We start from the raw sequence: 11,340 nt of genomic DNA on the forward strand, positions 1-11,340 counted from the left end.
GGGAAAGGGGTGATTGGAAGCTTATCTAATACGGCAAGTATCCTAAAATGGAAAACACTCTTAAAGTAGAAACTTTCTAGTTATAGAAACTTACTAAAATAAGGAACCTACTAAAAGTGGAAACTTTCTAAAAATAGAAACTTACTAGGAAAGGAAACTTAGTAAAACGAACTATACTTAAAACACTATCATACTTAAACATCTACTTAAACTTGGGCAAAAACACTTACTACTCTTAAATGTCAATAGGTTGACTTTTCTGCTCACTCATCCAACTTTCTATTTCGAGGAATAACTCTCTCTCTCTCTCTCTCTCCACTTACTAAGGTGAACTCATAGCCCCTCTCTTTATTGCTAGCAAACTTACTTACTTATTTGGGGTGAGACACATGCTGTTTTTACATTTTACAATTTAGACACAAGTGCCAAACTATTAGACTATGCTATACTCGGCTATGTCCGACTAAGTCCCTACAGTGATATTTTTAATTGCTCGTTGAATGCATGCTTAATTATTGGGGATCGGCCTATCGGGAGTAATGTCCCCGATACATTTGATCAAGTCATTGTATTACTTAATAATGAAATTAAACCGACAATTATAAACTACAACTTGTCTTGGGGCAAACTTGAAAGTTTAGTCAAAATATCACGCATTGGCATAACTTTTTGATCCTGCGGGAGATCAACTTTACAACTAAATCTTGTGGTCTAAAATAACGGTCAAACTTATTTGTTAAACCTATGGTTTCACTCAACCTTTTTGGTTGACACTTTAGCATGTTTTGTCTCAGGTGCTGTTTGATTCAAGCTTTCTTATCTACTGCTTATGTGATGTTACTTGGACATAGGATTAAGAGATATCGCATTTAATACTATTGCATTTAAACATTTACTTTATTCCTTTGTAACGACATTTCATTTTCCACTGCGTACTCAATAAAATTTATTTTATCATTTAGTATTGTTCTAGTTTATTATAATATGTTGGTTTGTTTGGTATTAAGTCACATTTCGCCCAGGCCCTAACTGGGGTGTGATAATGGCCTTACTTTGCAGAGGTACAACTTACAACAATCGTTATGCTTCAGCGTGCACGTACGAAGTTGATATGCTTTGTGACTACACTAGCATGGTCTAGGACCGACAATGTACTATGGGCCTAGTTAGATGTTTCACTACGACAGAGTCATCAGTCGGAATCCATGGCTTGGTAGACTTACTACAATCGGTGTGCCTCAGTCAAACCTACATTATATCCGATAGACTTCTCTTACCAAGGGGTGACACAGATAGTATACTCTGAATCGGGGTTCGCGACTTTCCAATAACAGAGCCGATAACTACGTTCTATTAGTTGGAAAAGTGATTGAGTTTAAAGCATAATCGGAAAGCATCTCAACAACATACACAAACCATAACATTATTTTGGCACTATAACTAACTACATCATAGCATACACTAAAGATAACTACTCGCTAATCATGGTAACAATATCATAAACCATAATAATGTAAGACATTATGTAAAGACAAAGGATAGAAGTACCAGCAAATTAAACGAGTTTCGAATACAAAAGTGACAACTTCACACTCCAGACCGCTCCTAATACAATCTTAGGCGTTCTTCTCCGGGTACTAGGTTTCCCGTACGGAGTTGAAGACCTTGAAAGTATGACTAAATATTGTAGAAAGAGAGAGAAAGAAGTGAATTGAAGTGTGTAGTAAATGGATGACAAATGCCTCTATTTATACTTAAAATTTGGTTGAGAGCCGACTGGTTTAATGACCCGTCCTAATCCATCTGGACGAATACATTACATTTGGTTACATCGCGAGGTACTTGACCTCTATATGATACATTTTACAAACATTGCATTCGTTTTTAAAAGACAAACTTTCATTACATCAAAAGTTGACGGCATGCATACCATTTCATAATATATTCAACTATAATTGACTTAATAATAATCTTGATGAACTCGACGACTCGAATGCAACGTCTTTTGAAATATGTCATGAATGACTCCAAGTAATATCTCTAATATGAGCAAATGCACAGCGGAAGATTTCTTTCATACCTGAGAATAAACATGCTTTCAAGTATCAACCAAAAGGTTGGTGAGTTTATTAGTTTATCATAATCATTCATTTTCATCATTTTAATAGACCACAAGATTTCCAGATATTTAATTGTACACGTAACCCGAGTACAAAATAATACGCGTAACCCGCGAATTAAAAATCATTCATATGGATTGAACACCTGGTAATCGACATTCACAAGATGCATATAGAATATCCCTATCATTCCGAAAAATCCTTCGGACATGATAAATTTCGAAGTACTAAAGCATCCGGTACTTTGGATGGGGCTTGTTGGGCCCGATAGATCTATCTTTAGGATTCGCTTCAATTAGGTTATCTGTTCCCTAATTCTTAGATTACCAGACTAAAAAGGGGCATATTCGATTTGATAATCCAACCATAGAATGTAGTTTCGATTACTTGTGTCTATTTCGTAAAACATTTATAAAAGCAGCGCATGTATTCTCAGTCCAAAAAATATATATATTGCAAAAGCATTTAAAAAGGGAGCAAATGAAACTCACAATATTGTATTTTATAGTAAAAATACATATGACGAAACTGAACAATGCAGGGTTGGCCTCGGATTCACGAACCTATATCATTTGTATATGTATTAACACATATTCTTGTAATCGAATAAATCTATATATTATTATTAGTGATGTAGTTGTTATATTTAATAATTTATAAATATCATTATTTATTTATATATTTTCATTCGGTACATAATAATATTAATATAGTTAAGTTATGTATATTAAATATATATTTATATATAATATTCAATTTTTATACTTATAACCTTAACCATGTCTTTTAAACTTTTATTTTCATAATTATAAATATTTTAATAATAATAATATAGATATTACTTATAACAATAATAATGATAGTTTTTAAGGATTACAAAAAGATAATTTTAGTAAAAATATGATAATAACTTTTAATAGTAACAATACTAATAATGAAAATTTCATATTAATAATATAAATGATAATATTTATAACAATAATAATAATAATAATAATAATAATAATAATAATAATAATAATAATAATAATAATAATAATAATAATAATAATAATAATAATAATAATAATAATAATACTTATGTTAGTAATAAAACGATAAGGATTATAATTTAAATGGTGATAATATTAGTAATAACATTAATAAAAATCATTTTTGTGACTATAACTTTAATAATAATATATGAAAATTTCTATCATAATTCTTATATTAGTAATAATAATATTATTAATTATAATATTAATAATAATAATAATAATAATAATAATAATAATAATAATAATAATAATAATAATAATAATAATAATAATAATAATAATAATAATAATAATAATAATACTAATGGTGATACTAATAATAATTATGATATTCATAATACTTAATAATAATAATGCTATTGATAATAATACTAATACTTAATAATTATAATAACAACAATAACAATAATAATTATAATAACAATAATAATAATAATAATAATAATAATAATAATAATAATTATAATGATAACGGAAATGAAATAAAAATATATACCATTTAAAATGCTTTTCTAAAAAGAATTGCCCAGGATGAGGCTCGAACACGAGACCTCTCGAATACCCGCAAACACCACACACCACTCCTCCGTTTCATATTATCTGATTAATATCTATCCTAAATACATATAAATCGTTCCTTGCAGCTTCTATTTCTTTTTCTTCTTCAATTCATAAGTCAATCAGGGATCGAATCAACAACAACAACAAAAAGTTTAGGATTTATTTAGGTTATGAAAATGCAACGTAATCAACCAGTACGTGAATGAATTGTTTTTAAAAAAAAATAAAAGAACTGCAGCAGCAGTCTGTTTTTCTCGAAAAATAAAATAAACTCAAAATCAATTCAGTTGGAAACAAATCAAAAACATAACAACTAAATCACGTTTGCTTTAAAATGTATAAACGAAACAGATTACTTAGTATTTGATTAGATTAATTAAAAAAATAGCTCAGGCTTAAAAAACATGATATGAACTCAAAGTTGAATCTCGATTTTAAATGTGTTTTAGATTAAGATATCTGAATGAAAAAAGTTCTAAATAGTTATTAGAAACTATCTGTATCAACAATTAAACTTAAACGCTCAAAACAAACTCGAATTTAACGATGAACAAATACTTTGACTTTTTGAAAAATAAATTTGACTTCAAAATTAGTAATCCAATTAAGGAATTAAAAGCTGAGTTTTTACAGATAGTTTAAATAATAGATTCCTAACCTTTCTGCAATTTTAGATATTCAAAAACGAATCGATTTCGAGCTTTTTACAAAACAAAACGCGTACAGAGTGTTCATCTGTTTTTACTCTTTTTTTTTTTAAATCGCAGATATCCTAGGTGTAGTACTCATAATAGAGCAAGGTTGTTGTGTAGTGATCGAGAATCGACAGTCATATTCGAAACAAACACAAGAATTTAAAAACAGACAACGATGGGTAACAGATTACACTTCTGTGTTTATTTTTCATATTTAATATACTAATAATTAAATAATATAAATATATTAATAATAATACTATTAATAATAAAATAAATAATAATAAAATCATTAATATGTCAAATTACATGTATTAAATTTTATTTCTATATATATAATATTCATAATAGATTTTTAATATTAATAGTTATTTTGATGAAATTAATAATAACCAAAATGATAATTTTTTTAATAAGTTATAATAATTATTAATAAAAATGATAATAATAATAATATTATTAATGATACAAATAATAATTTGTATTATTTTCTAAGAATATTTAATATAATAATAATGATTTTAATGATAATGGTAAGTATAGAACTAATAATCTAAATCAAAATTTTACTACTCAATATAATAGTGATATTAACAATGATAACAATAATACTAATAATAACAAATCAATTAAACCAAATTTCCTAATTATGTATTATACATAATAATAATAATAACACTGTTATTCATATTAAATACTTATTCTAATAATAGTAAAGGAAGTAATTATAATAATATTAGTACATATGACAAATTAAATGCGTTAACTTTCATATATATATATTATCTATAATAATATAACTAATACAGAGATTAATTATTAATATTAGTATTAGTATTAATAATAATAATGAAAGTAATAATAATATTACTATAATAACTATATTTTATCTTGTTATTAATATATTGTTAATTATGTAATATTTAATAATTATATATAATATATTTTATAATAACTTTTGTTGATTCTTTGTTATTTAAAAATCTTATATATATTATAATATACATATAATTATACATAGAGATCATATATATTTATATATAGATTCATTTTAAATTACACTTAATCATTCTATATCTTATTTTACATATTTAATTCTAATGTTTAAATTATATTTTATAATTTCAAATTATTACATATATTTACATTTATATATATATACACACATACATATATACATATTTATTTACAAGCTATTGTTTGTGAATCATCGGGAGTAGTCAAAGGTAAATGATTAGTTCAAAAATTTTGAGACTCAACATTACAGACTTTGCTTATCGTGTCGAAATTATTCAAAGATTAAGTTTAAATTTGGTCGAAAATTTCCGGGTCGTCACAGTACCTACCCGTTAAAGAAATTTCATCTCGAAATTTGATTGGGATGGTCATGGTTGACAATAAATATGTTTTCATGACTCATATGAGTTGAGAATTAGAGTTTTATTATCATTGAGTAATATGGATAAAATAATTCGATTACAAGAAGAGTATAAGTGAAGTTATCACAAAAGAGTGAAATAAATGCAGGTTCGTCTTTACTGGTGACGTAGTCATGGTTGATTTCCAGAATTCGAGGGATTTAGAGAAAATCTTAGTAATAAGATTTTGTTCTTAGGTAATTAAGGAAATTAGAATCCTCTTTGGTTGAATGAGATAATCTTTTTTGATCGCTCTGTCGGATATTTTACTATAAATCCACCATCTTCATTTCCTTTATATTTTGGAGTTCCATACTTTTGTTTTCTCTTCCCGACTTTAAGTCAAGCGAATAATGGTCCAGAATTCATAGGTATGAAGTTTGGAATGAACATAACTAATGTTCTGAGAGAGGGATTGCAATAACACGATCTTGATTGGTTAAATTATCAGAATTCAAGAGAAAAGATAGAACTATCAAGAAAATATGTTCTTGATATGTTTAGAGATTAGATAGAATGTAAGAGTCATGTAACATGGCACATGATGACGTTATGATCTGTGAATCATCATTTTCCATTAGAAACTCAGCATGACTTACTGTAATATAATCACGTTGATCAAGTGTCATTATATTATACTAACTCATGCTTCAGTTAACAACACTACTTCAAAAACATTCATATTTTAAATTTGAATTTTGCAAAATTTTAGAATCTGAAACAGTTTCCTTTCTGATATAACACTAATATCGCAAAGAGATAAATGCTTTCAAATAAGAATAGTTATGAAAATATCTTCAGAATTATCGAGGATATTTATAATGAAAGATACGATGATATCTTAGAATTTCTGATATAGATGGATGATGATGAAGATTTATCCGTAAGAGTGTAGAGTCAGGAGCAAGGTATTCGTTAATGACTTCAGCAGGTACTGAATCATTTGGATTCTTTGAAGGCAGGTTTAGTGTTTGTGATTTGTCTACAGCCTTCTTCATGGTTTGCTCAATCCGTTTTCCAGTTTCAAACCTTTCCTTTTTCTGAGCTTTGCCAACACACTATTCTTTATCATCAAACTTTTGACTGTTACGGTTGTCTACAGTTTCTGCTGCTTCATTCAGCTTTTTCAAAATTTAGAGTATTGATTCATAGACTGGGTGCTTTTCAGAATTTCGAAATGGAAGATTATAATTCTAAGAGGTAAATGTTATATGTATACATATAACTATTGAAGTAGTAACGCTGCGAGATTCAAAATACTGATTGCTAATTCTCGGTAATTGGTATGGCTATTCTCTTTATAAGATGTGGATGAGTATATGATAAGGTTTTAATTAACAAATATAATATGGTTCTTCGGAGAGACTTAAGTCAATAAGTAGTGAAGTTGCTGGTAAGTTTACTGCTAATGTGGTGGAATATAAACGGTTCTTCGATAACGATGATGAAAGTGTAATCTTTATAATAAGGTTTATTCGAATGAAACATTGAAGTTGATTTGCTGGAGCTGTGACAAAATTGGCTAATTTGAAAAGAAATTGCATTGTTATTTTTGGAAATAACAATGCTAAAGGAGCTATCCCAGATACGTGTTAAACGTTTACTCAGGTTTTGAGTGTTTTCAGGTGCATAACTATATGCATCAATCTTTTCTTCTGTAGATAAAGTGTGGTTGGTTCATTCTCCCGATTGAGGTGTTTTCATGAATCATGAAAGGTTTTAACGCAGATTGTAATCGTCGAGATACAAATGAGGTTTAAGATGAAATCAAGTGGCAAATTTGAAGAAGTGTTTAGTTTCATATGTTATAATCGATATTTTAATTCATTTTAATTGTCTAATGTTAATAGTTCACAGTTAGTAGTCCACAGTTAGTATTTCAATAATTCATATATAATATTCGAATTAATTAATACGTATCGTGACCCATTGTATACATGTCTCAGACTCGATCACAACTCAAAGTATATATATTATTGTAGAATCAACCTCAACCCTATATAGCTAACTCGAGCATTACTGCATATGGAGTGTCTATGTTTATTCCAAATAATATATATAGATGCGTCGATATGATATGTCAAAACCTTGTTGATGGTGAAAGCTAAGGTGTATAAAATACTATTAAATTTTACAAGAAAATACTATTAAATACGATACAATTTTACACAAGATATTTATTTATTTATAGAATGGATATACTTAAACCTTGCTACAACACTTATAGGCAGTGTACCTAATCGTACAGTAGTGTAGTTTTTAGTAAGTCCGGTTCGTTCCACAGGGAAAATCTTTAAACAAAGCTTAACGCTATATTAGTTTACTTTTATAAAAATACAAATATATATATAAGTAATATTATTATTATAAGGGGGGTTTTTACCGTTTAATGACCGGTTTGTCGATTTTAAAACTTTAGTCGCAGTTAAAACCAAATGTAAAATAATAAATAAATACAAGACTTAATTTAAAGCGTAAAGTAAATAACGATAATGAAATTGCGAATAATAAAAGTGTGATAAAATAAACTTGCGATAATTAAAAAGTACGATAATTAAAAGTGCAATTAAATATAATAACAATAAATAAAAGTGCTATAATTAGAAGTGCAATTAAATATAAAATAAAGGAAATTAAATATGAAATAAAAGAATTATGCTCATTTAAACTTCCGTAATCATGATGTTTGACGTGTTGATTTTAGTTTTATGCCCATGGGTTAATTGTCCTTTGTCCTGGATTATTTAATATGTCCGTCTGGTTTTTGTCCATAACAGTCCATCAATCATAAATATAAAGTGCGAGTATCCTCGTCAAATTATCCTTATACCCGAAGTTAAATATTCCAACTAATTGGGGACTTAAACTATAACAAGATTTTAATACTTTGTTTAATAATTACACCAGGATGTCGACTGAGTGTAACCCAAGGTTTTAATATTTTGTTATCAATTATGCCAAGTGTCCTTTTACATAATTTCACCCCTGTTTTAATTATTCTAGTGGCTATTAATCCATTCCCGTGTCCGGTTAAATGAACGATTATTCGTACATATAAATACCCCGCCCATCGTGTCCGATTGAGTGTATATGGTAATTTATAGGGACGCCCAATTGTAAATCTTTATATTAACATTAACAAACTATCATTTAGTTAAACAAATATAAAGCCCATTAATAGCCCATAGTCTAATTTCCACAAGTGTCGTTCTTTTGTCCAAACCCCAATTATGGTACAAAACCCAATTACCCAATTTTAGTAATTAGCCCAACATCATGATTACTTCGGATTAAATAAGCATAATAATAACTTAGCTACGAGACATTAAATTAAAAAGGTTGAACATAACTTACAATGATTAAAAATAGCGTAGCGTTACACGGACAGAATTTCGACTTACACCCTTACAATATTCGCTAACATACCCTTATTATTAGGATTAAAATTAAAATTAAAATTAAAATTAAAATATAAATATAAATATTTTCGTATAGATATAGAGAGGATGGATATATATGTTGGTTTTTGCGATCAGAATTCGTTTGCTTTTATAGGGAGTTTCAGAATTTGGGGCTCCGCGACTCGCGGCCCTTTTTGCCTTCAAACTCCGCGAGTCGCGGAGTTTGTAAATACAGCTCACTCCATTTTGGCTCTTTGTTTACCGACGGTTTATTATATAAGTATAATATATATATAATTTATATAATTAATTATATATTATATTATATTTATATACATAGTTAACTTGTAATTTTTAGTCCGTTGCGTCGAACGTTGAGAGTTGACTCTGGTCCCGGTTCCGGATTTTCGAATGTCCTTGCGTACAATTTAATATCTTGTACTTTGCGTTTTGAATCTTGTACTCTTGTAATTTCGAGACATTTCTTATCAATAATTGGAACCTCTTTGATTGTCTTTTGTACTTTTGAGCTTTTTGGTCGTTTGCGTCTTCAATTCGTCGAATCTGTCTTTTGTCTTCACCTTTTATTATTTAAACGAATATCACTTGTAAATAGAACAATTGCAACTAAAATCTTGTCTTTCTTGAGGAATAATGCTATGAAATATATGTTCGTTTTTAGCATTATCAAATATTCCCACACTTAAGCGTTGCTTGTCCTCAAGCAATATCGTCTTGAAATACTAGAATCACTTCTTTATTCTTCACACTTTGTACATCAGTGATTTCTATACGGCGGTATAAACAATGGTAGTAACGATATGGTTTACAGTCCCACATGACTATAAAAATTTAGATCCATTAAGGAAATTGGATCTTTATGAAAACATTTGATCTTTTGAAAATTAAATCTAGTTTTTACCCTAGATAAGTTTTCCGGAATAACCCTTTACCGGTGTTTGCAAAATATTTTTGTGGGTTTGGTGGGTTTCAGATTTGAAAATTTTAGCTCAAAACTTGCGGTTTTGTGTCACCCACTTGCTAACCTTGTATTTGGAAAGCAACACGTCCAGTTTACTTGTCCCGTATATTACCTTTCGGTAAACTACCGTCCGGTTGTAAAGGAAAGCGTTGAACAAGCAACTGTTAAGGCAATGTCCCCTGACATGCTTTTAATTATGGTCTATAACGTGTCGGACGCAATTACTATCCTTGGTAGGAGCAATAGTAAAGCTCACCCTTATGATTTTTCGGTCTGGCACAAGGTCCTGTCTTTGACCACTATGCAACCACCGTTCTTACGGTTGACACCCGATTTAGTTCAGGTGACCTAATGAATTCCAGGTGAATTCCTAGGATTTTACGTTCAATGGTAATGAACGCATTGAAAATAGGGTTTTCAGAAAACAAATCGGTTTGTAATTTTGATCAAAATATTTTCTCGTTCAAGCTCGAGTTTAGATATCATTGAATTCCATGAGTTTGTAATTCTCAATCTTTAAGGTCAATCTAAAGGATTGAGTAATATCAGGCTTAAAAGCTGATTTTTGATCTTTTAAGGAGATTATCCTTTCTGGGGATCTGATTCATTAGTCTTATCCAGCTAATTTGCATGGTGCCCCCCATTTTACGAGATAAATCCTTCTCATGGTTAGGATAAATCTGATCACTTGGCGACCCTGTTTAATGCTGAGGTCCGTGGATTTCCTGCTGATTTTAGTGATGACTTTTCTAGATTTTTCGTCAACCTACAGCTGGTCTGGACGACAACTTCTTGACCTAAATCAAGAAGCGCGTGTCTTTTTTGGAAGACTTTACTTCCTTTTAATGATGGAATTGATTCATCGTGTAGATCCATCTTTCTTACAGTAAATCAGGTAAAACTTTTTAGTTTAGTCCAAAGCAAAAGTATTTTCAGTTATTTGTACAAAAATATGTGATATATGTTTTGAATAACTTGGAGAATTTTCCCACACTTGGCTTTTATTTTCCTTTTTATTGTCCTCTATTCCATTTTAAATGAATTTTAACATTTTGGTTTGTTTCTCAATTTATGTCCTTTCCGAGGTTACAATAATTTTGGTGTTAAAACCTAGTTTTATCGTTCA

This window comes from Rutidosis leptorrhynchoides, chromosome 9 (genome assembly GCF_046630445.1).
Source record: "Rutidosis leptorrhynchoides isolate AG116_Rl617_1_P2 chromosome 9, CSIRO_AGI_Rlap_v1, whole genome shotgun sequence".
NCBI lineage: Eukaryota > Viridiplantae > Streptophyta > Magnoliopsida > Asterales > Asteraceae > Rutidosis > Rutidosis leptorrhynchoides.